Here is an 8,800-nt window from a genome sequence, read left to right on the forward strand (position 1 = left end):
TCAGTGAACGTTATGCTTCCTCACCTGCTTCTGGCAAGAGTTTCAAAATACATCTTTAGATCACGCCTTCCCTCTTTGCTACAACAGAGCAGAGTTATAGTTGATGGCCTTCTGTCACCCCAAGAGGGCCGACGGTATGAGTCTTCCTTCCTCCTCCCTTCTCCCATGGAAAGTCTGCAGCTTGCAGCAGAGCTCACATTGCGTTTTGTACTGTCATCAGTTTTCTGCTGATTTGTCATCCATACCTGCCTCCACGCTGACAGTTCTCCTCCAGTTTCTATCAGAGACTAGCTGTGGCGTTCTCTTCCCATCTGTATACAAGCTGTTAGAAAATGCTGACTAGTCCTTGAGATACCTCACTGCTACCCCGCCTCCTGGCCCAACAGTTCCCTTTCTGGTACTCAGTTACCTCCCCTTCACTTTTGCTGTCCAAACTTCCACCTTATCCACCTGAACTTGCATCTGCTCACATGACCTGACAGGAAAAAGATGTCAACAAAGACTTGGTGGATTTCTTACTTTCGGCTTGAGTCAAGCAAAGAGATTTGGTCAAGGAGCCAACCCTGATTCCTTGAAGGCCACTGTAGATTTATATGCACCTCTGTGTCCAGGCAGCTGGGGGATATCAGAGCCACATTGTAGCCCCCTATGTCACCCATGATTAGTTATCCCTTTTCCACAGAGGTTTCCACATACCATCCTAGATTAGCCACAGGCTGGACACTGATAGCCTGCAATGCAGAGCTCTGACCTTGTTAGTCCCACATTTTATCAGCCTCTTCCAACAACAACATAGTCAACAAAGCAGCCCTTCCACTCCCACCCACCAGATCTCATTACAGGTTTTATATCTCCAGCTGCCTGTCTCCAGTGGCTTTATAATGTACAGGTGAATGTGTGGTATGGGTCGCCTTTCCATGATGGGTGATGAGGAACCAGGCACTGAGCACCCACAGTGAAATTCCTGTGCTTCAGCTGTGCAAGCACAAAACAAGGAAGGTCCCAACTCCAGAAGCAGTGTGTGAGCTGACACACTCCATCAGACATTTCTCCATTTCCCAAGGTTTTGTTTTCTCTGGAGGTTACTTCTTTTGCATGCTCACTTTCTATCACATAATTTCCTTTATGACTTGCTGCTCTGTTGTGCCCATGCAGCTTTACACTTGAAGGGGAAGGGCTTCTAAACAGTTTCAGCTCACATTTCCGTAAGTTTTCTCCCATGGGGACAAATGGAGCTGGTGTGTGTGATTCTTTAACATGTTTTACCAAGCTCAGCTCATGCTGTGACAATTAGGTCACCATGCTAAACTTTTTGTGGTCATATGCAAAGGGTAGCTAAAAGACACGGTGGTAAACTAGCTTCTTTCAGCCAAATCAAGCTTCATTAAGCAATTATGTGCTGCTCCTGGGGATTCTTAGTTAGCCACTTACATCTTCTTCTAGAGCTTTGAAAGGAGTTGGGATTTTGATAAGCTACTGCATATTAATAAAAATGTCTTATGGAAAGCTTTGCTTTATCATTTCCCAACTATGTGAGTGGTCCTAAGACTCCAAATTCCTTACATGCTCCAGGCGAGCTAAGTGGAACTGAATTTTGGTGACTTTAGGACATAAACAAAGTCTTGATAACCAGATTTTCAAAGGTGAAGTAAATGATCCAATTGTAAAGTCTTAATCCATTCACATGCTAGGGAATGGGAAAGCTTTCATTTCAACTGAGCAGAGTAAGAGAGGGTTTTCATACTTGAATATTTTGTCTTTTATATAATTTTCCAAAGAAAGAAAAAAAAAAGTATTTTCCAAACAATATCTAAAAATGTTTGCCCTTTTTTTGCTCTTTTTTTTTTCCCCCCAGATAGACTCCCTAATAATCATCTCTATCATAAGCATTTCCTTTCTGTCCTAAAGAATGATGGATGCATTTAAAACATTTCTAGAGAACTGCTACGAAAACAATGGGACTAACAGGAATGACTGAATAGGTTTGTTTAAGTCTCAGCAGGACACAGCATCCATAGTGCAGAAAAGCAAGGAGAAAAGTACCTACAATTGTAATATTTAACTTTAAGAATTGAATCACTTCAAAATGGGGAAGCCAGGGTTTTTCAAGACATAGAAAAGCACAGCTAAAAGGATGAAATGACTGCAGTTGCTATGGAGATTTTAAGGATGAGATACTATGATGATTTATGATATTGATCAACTAAAATTCTCACTAAAATTTCATTTGATTTTATCCCCTTTAAAAGATCAGAAGCTTTTTATAAAGGAAGGAAAAAGAGAAGAACATACTATGTTAGGTTAAATATGAAACATTAATAAAGCAGGTCAAGCAATAATTTGGAGAACTCCATGCCAAAACCATTAAAAAACATCTTAATAAAAACATTTCAAATACTTTTCTTTGAAAACCAGTCTGTCAGAGAGTCTGAAGAAGTAACAGTTGATTCAAAGAAAAGCCAGTTCTTAGGCAAGATAAGACCACAGCAGAAAAGCTAAATACATTTTCTTTTTTGAGAAGCAGTGAGAGGTTCTTGCAATAAAACTTTCCTTTGTGGTAGATTAAGCTCAAGAACTGTGTTAAGATGAAATGTTATTAGCAGAAATTTTGAACAAGCCAATAAAATTTAACAGTAAGAAACGGCCAAGATCACATGTCGTTCACTCATGAGTTCTGAAGAAATTCACTCACAAAGCAGCAAACCTACTAATCATGGTATGAAAGCTGTCCCTTATATAAGACCGTGTACTAGATAGGAAGAAGACAGCAACTATAAAGTCATCTTTTTATTTAAAGCTCCAAACATGATCTTGGGAATGCCAGATAATGCTCAACCTTCTCTTCAATGGACAGTGGTGGACATTGTATTAAATAGAATTAGTAGACATAGGTAGATCTGAGACAAGGAGGACAGCATCTCATCTCTAAAAAGTTAGGAGTCATAAACTTCTTAGAAACCTTTGAAGGGGTAAAAGGGGATGTAGAGTATGGGGAACCAGTCAGACTACTTGGACTTCTCAAAAGCTGTCAACAAAATCCCACAGCAAAGTACTTTTGAGAAATTAACCTTTCCTGGTGTAGGAGGAAGTATCTTGACACAGATTAACAGTTGAAAGGAAACAAACTAAGGACTGAAATAAATAGCTGGCTTTAATAATGATTCTCAACAGAGAGATGATTTAAGACTTGTGCTGTTCAATTTATTTGTAGATGATCTAGGAAAAGATCGAGGTGACCAAGTAATGGTTTATCCAAGGTCATCAAAACTGAAAGAGAGTGACCAGATACTAAAGTGACAAATTAAATGCAATGTCAATAAAAAAAAGATTGGACACATATAGAAAAATATGACTGAGTTATATCCAATAATGGAGTATAAATTCACTTTTACCATCCAGGAATGCCATCTGAGTCATCACAGTTAGCTGTCTGTAAGTCACACCTACACGACGTCATGTCAGATAAAATGCATATTAGGAATTCTTAGGAAAAGAAATGTCAAAAAAGCAGAAAGTTGTTTATAAAATTGTATATAAGTTCGTCAACTTCTAAACGGAGCCACATAGATTTAGTTGCTTCATTTGCATTTTCATTTTGAGGGAGATGAGTGGTGATGAATTTTGCTACATTTGAAGTGCAGGAGACTGATGTCTGACAGTCACAAAATAGCGATGCTGACCTTTCCTCTATGGACCCTTTACTTTGACAAAGTGGGCAGTGCCAAGGGGTGTACCAGGTTTGGAGGTGCTCCTTTGCCATCCTGCCTGGACTCCCAGGTATGAAGGCCGTCATTATTATTATTTTATGGGGAAGGAATTTTGTCATGTGGCTAAAGCAAGAAGCCATCTGAATCTTGTTCCTTAACATCTCTTAACTCCCTTAACATCAGATTTTGCTTAAATTTCTGTGCCTTATTTTCAGGGTACAAAATGGCCTTTTCCATGGGGTTCCTGGGATGCTTATCTAATGACTCTTTGCAAAGCTGTTGGAAACTTGAATATTAAAAGTGCAAAGAATTAGAGGTCATTAATATTAGCTAATGCCCTTGCTCCGTATAACAATTTAACTTTGGAAAGTCAAGTCTCCATAAAAGAGAAACCCTTCTTTGTACTCGGTGGGGATGGATTATGATCATTCTAGGACTCTAGCTATGTTTGTTGGCATAAACTTAGAGAAGTTTCAAACAGCCAAAGTAAAAATAAATCTTATTATTGTACATTTATACTAAGCAGGGTTCACAGTTTCTTCTTTATTTTTTTTAGATTGCTATTTTGATTTTTTTCCCCTGGAAAACAAATACTGGAATATAATGTTATTTTAACTTTGAAATTTATGGTCTTCCTGACAACAGGTAGTCACAGTTGCATTCTTGCAAAAGAAAACAAAATTAAAAATATAGACACAGGAAATAAAATTAATTTTAAAATATATGAAAACATTTATTCTGTGCATCAGCCCAAGTGAACAGACAAGTCTCTGACTGATACCCACCACAGACTAGAGTTTCTTGAATTGATTGATTAATAGGACAGAAATGAGGAGGTGTGAATTTATTTTGGACTTCAACGGGGTTGAAAAAGGTTTGGCACAGTTCAGCTGGGCTTAATCTGCATTTTAAAGTCTATGAGCAGTGACCACCTACTGGCACCCTTCAATGTGTTAGGTCCCATAGAAAGGAAACATTTTGCACCAGACTTCATTTCAGCTAATGTTCCTGGATTTATAAAGGTACTAAAAAGGCAACAGCAATCTGATTTCAAACTAACAAAATACCCCTTTTCCCCTAGCGGGATCAAAACTCAACAGAAGAGTCAAGGCAGGAGGAGGAGGGTAGGTGGGATCGGAGAAACAATTTCTCATTGTTTGGAGGTAGATTGTCCATGAGGGCGATGTTACCTTTAAAATAAATTTAAATTCCTTTGGGGTGTTTTCACCATTAAGCATCAAGATTTTCATTTAACTGCGTGAAAGGTAGTAAAGAAGTAATAAATAACAGTTCAAATGGGAAAAAGCTGCAGACGAGAAAAAAAAAATGCTGAAATGCCGAGAATTTTATCTGAGCTAAAAAAAATGGAAGCAGAAAGATCTCACTGTGTTCTGCAGAAAGGATAATTAAAAACAAAGACGTCTTTTAAGACAGAGCAAACATTCCCCACCATCTCCTTTTTCTGGCGAAGCCAGGAAACACCCTCTGAAGTAAAATAACCATAACAAGAAAAGGCATCTTCTTGAAGAAACTTGACTCATAGTTTACTGCTTTATAAGCAGTTCAATAGAAAGATGTTCCACGCCAAGGCAACAAGTCAAGAATCCACATTTTTAATGCTAGTTTAGTCTCCTATGTGATTATTTTTACAACATCTGCAATTAAAGACAGATTTTTCAGCTCCCTGATTGTGACCGGATAGAGAAGGGTTTGATGTGCAAACACACACACAGAGGAGGAAAACGCCACCTCTCCCTGTAATGGTCTTCATTAAAAACAGCTTTGCCCAGCTTCTGTTTTATTTCATTTTGATGATTGAAATTTTCCTCATGTAGTAGTAGGTGGTGTATTTTTCTTCCTTCACTGGTCAGAAGGAAAACTCTGATAGTCCAGCATCTTCAGCCATTTGGCCAGAAAATTTTTGGAGGAAGGATGGGGCTGGGATGGAAAGGAGAATGGCAAGTCAAAACACTCAGCAATCACTGTTCGGACCCCAGGTCATTTAACACTCACAATGTTGCTGGGGGAACTTATTGCAGCTCCCAGCAGCACCACAGACTTGGGGTGGTAAAACTGGTCATCCCTTTGCACCCTATTGCACCTGCTGGAGAAGAACAGGCTCAAGGCACGAGTTCACCTTTCAGGCTCGCTCAGCTGCCTACAAGCTTTTTTTTTTGCCACTGATCTGCAAACTTTGTGTATTTTTCTTAGCTCCCCACCATGATTTTCAAATAAAAGTATGTCACTGACCATGAAACTGCCTACTGTGCCCTTCGTTGCTTTGGCATTTGAGTTACCAGGAACTGCATCTGCCTTTGCAAATAAAAATTGCCCTTGTACAAGAAAAACAGGAGAAAAAAGAAAATCTGGGAATTATTTTGTCAATTCCTTACAGCATTTTTATATGCCTTGACTTGGTTCCAGGTAAAATATGACCTTACAAGAAATTATCATTACTATTAAACTACACTCCAGGTCGAACTTTCTGTGAATCCGTCTCTTTCAAGGGAGGCTCTGGAGATAAATTTGTTTCCCTATGATGTAAAATAGAGGGACCCATAAAAATCATATAGCGTTGAAAGTAAATGTTCCTTCTTTCGTTTCCCTTTCTGGACAAATTGGACTCTATTCAAGGGATGTGTTTATCCCAGTGCTGAACTGGCACGGGCAGGAGCCCAGCTTCAATCCTGTTGGAAACATTCGTGGCGTTTCAAGGTGATTCAAGGTGTGCAAATATGGGGGGCAGGGGTGGTGGTCGTGGCCTCTGGGGCTGCCATCCCATTTGCTTGCTAGGATGGGAATACCCCGGAGGTTTGGCAGAACGTCAGGTGGGAATGAGGATTTTGGGGCTGTGCTGGGTGAGGTGGGGTGGGCACAGGCAGAACCCCCCCAGGTTCTGGATACAATGTCCCCTGATGCCACCAAAGAAAAACTTACCAAGGCATTGCATTTTTATCAGTTGGCTCAAGATCCTCCAATGCCTTTAACTTGCTCGGGTGGCCCAGACCTGTGTCCAACAGTTTAGGGTTGTTTTTTAAATAAACCTAAACCACCAGTTTTCCCCTTGTTCCTTTGATGCCGAAGCCTCAGAGCCGTGGGCAGCATGAAGCAGGAATGCCACACTGCCCAAACTTTCCTCCTTGGGATGGGTTTGGGTTTATAACTTGCTAAACCATGTCCTGGTGGGGAGGTGGGAGGCTCTGCACCGAAGCTCTCCAAGTTTGTGTGTGCGTGTGTGCGTGCACGTATGAGGGAAGCACCGGAGCTCGTAGGGCTCTCTAGGACAGTTTGGAGGGAAATACAAACCTGGAGACAAAAAAAGAAGGTAGCATTCATACCCAAGCACATAGTGGAGTAAACATGTTTCGTAAATGGAAGTTTGTTATTCACATTGTACGGCAGGAGTTGCTGTTTACCCACTGCCGGTCGGATGGCGATGTTGCCAGAGGCTGAACGATTCAGCAGCGATTGCTTATAAATAGTGCTGACCAGAAACAGGAACACTGAAGAGTTTTCATTTTTAAAAAAATATGCCTTGAATGTTTTTTTTCTTTTTATTTCAAGGGAAGAGTTCAAGCATTATGTGCTTTTATTGGTATTTCCTTTCTTCTCTCCTCTCTACACTATTGTATCCCTCTTCTTATTTTTGTAAGTTATGGGGTTTCATTTTTTGTAATTTTTTTAATATTCTTTTATTTTCATATTCTATTTGATTTTGTGTTTTATTTTACTTTGTTTCAGCGCTGCAAAAAGTAGCAAGGACAGGAGAAAAGAGAAGAAAAAAAGAAATAAAGAAATGCAGGAAACCCCTAGCATTTGGGCATACGTTTAAAGGCCAGACTCCCATTTTTTAGTTAATACAGGTTTAAAATTGAAACTCCCATTTAGAGACAAATTCTTGTTATTAAAAAAAAACATGCTTTGAGATTCCCTGATAATAATACTTCATCAGTGTTTAGGGCCCACTGCTAAATACAAAATCTAATGTCCCTTTGCCCTGGGGAGATGGAGAAGCTCAGGAAAGCTAAAACTTACCAGAAAAAGGTAGGCTAATCCTTCCATGCCGTGAGCCTTTTCTGAGCACCTCCCTTAAATTTGTGCTCTGCAGGTTAATCCTGGATACTATTAAGAAAAAGAAAGAGGGAAAATGTGTCAGGAGTCTGGATTTTGCTCTACGGCCAGCAAGAGCGTGCACAATATGCAGCCGTGCCTGGTGGTACCAGTTTGCATACTCCTGCCGAACACAGTCAAACCTCTAGTTCCAAGCTGAAATTAAATACTGCAAATTCCAGGTCAGGTACTCACTCTTTTTGAAAGCTAAAGTGATCGTTTCCCTGTGCCCAGTTTTGATTTCCTGAGCATAAAAGTAATGTGTGTTCTCCAAAACGTTGGCCCACACAAGCTGGGCACGTACCCGCAGGTTTTGAAGGTTTCTTTTATGAATCTCACGGAGAAGTGTGGCTTCAGAAACCAGACAAAAGTCTGCCCTAAGTCAATGGGAGCTTTGCTTGTGCAATGACAGCAGGACTGAAGTGCATAAAAGTTAGGTCATCTTTTTTTTGCTTTTTACAGGATGATAATCCATAGCCTTTTATGAAAAATGATGGGGTTTACTTGCAAGATAATGGGCAGATGACCAGTCCCTGAGAAAGAAAGGGAAAAAAATATATTAAAAAAACAACGAGTGCAGTGGATGGGAAATAAAAAGAAGGAAATCAAAGAAGACACACTTAATTTTGAGAATGAGCAGTGGAGGAGTGCACACTCCGATTATGGCTCCTTCCCAGCATGTCCTCAGCCCATCGGCTGGTGCTGCAAAAGGGCCCCCTCCCTCCCAGCGCACAGGGCTTTTCTGTCTAATTTGGCACAAAGTACAAGCAGTGAAAGGTAATATTGCACACACACACACCGCCCCCCCCCCCCCCCCCCCCCAATGAACAGAGTTTGTTCCTGTTCCACAAGGTGGCAACATCGCTTCAGAGCTCGCACCATCCTGCAAGGCTCGGAGACAGTCAGAAACTTCGTATCTTTTAAGCGATTTCAAACTCACTCTTTTGGATGATTTAAAATTAAAGGGGTGGGGGGGAGTGAGG

At 40.5% G+C, this 8,800-nt stretch overlaps 1 long non-coding RNA gene across 1 annotated transcript; it reads right to left on the bottom strand.

Moving 5' to 3' along the window:
* Positions 1-3,972: 3,972 nt before the first annotated feature.
* LOC308064308 lies at positions 3,973-8,596 on the bottom strand. The gene is made up of 2 exons (XR_013928333.1): positions 7,743-8,596; positions 3,973-5,645 (listed from the first exon to the last, which is right to left on the bottom strand). It is a non-coding gene; the product is annotated as an uncharacterized lncRNA (long non-coding RNA).
* Between the last annotated feature and the right edge of the window lie 204 nt (positions 8,597-8,800).

The sequence above is a fragment of the Falco punctatus genome (assembly GCF_963210335.1).
Source record: "Falco punctatus genome assembly, chromosome: 5".
Lineage (NCBI taxonomy): Eukaryota > Metazoa > Chordata > Aves > Falconiformes > Falconidae > Falco > Falco punctatus.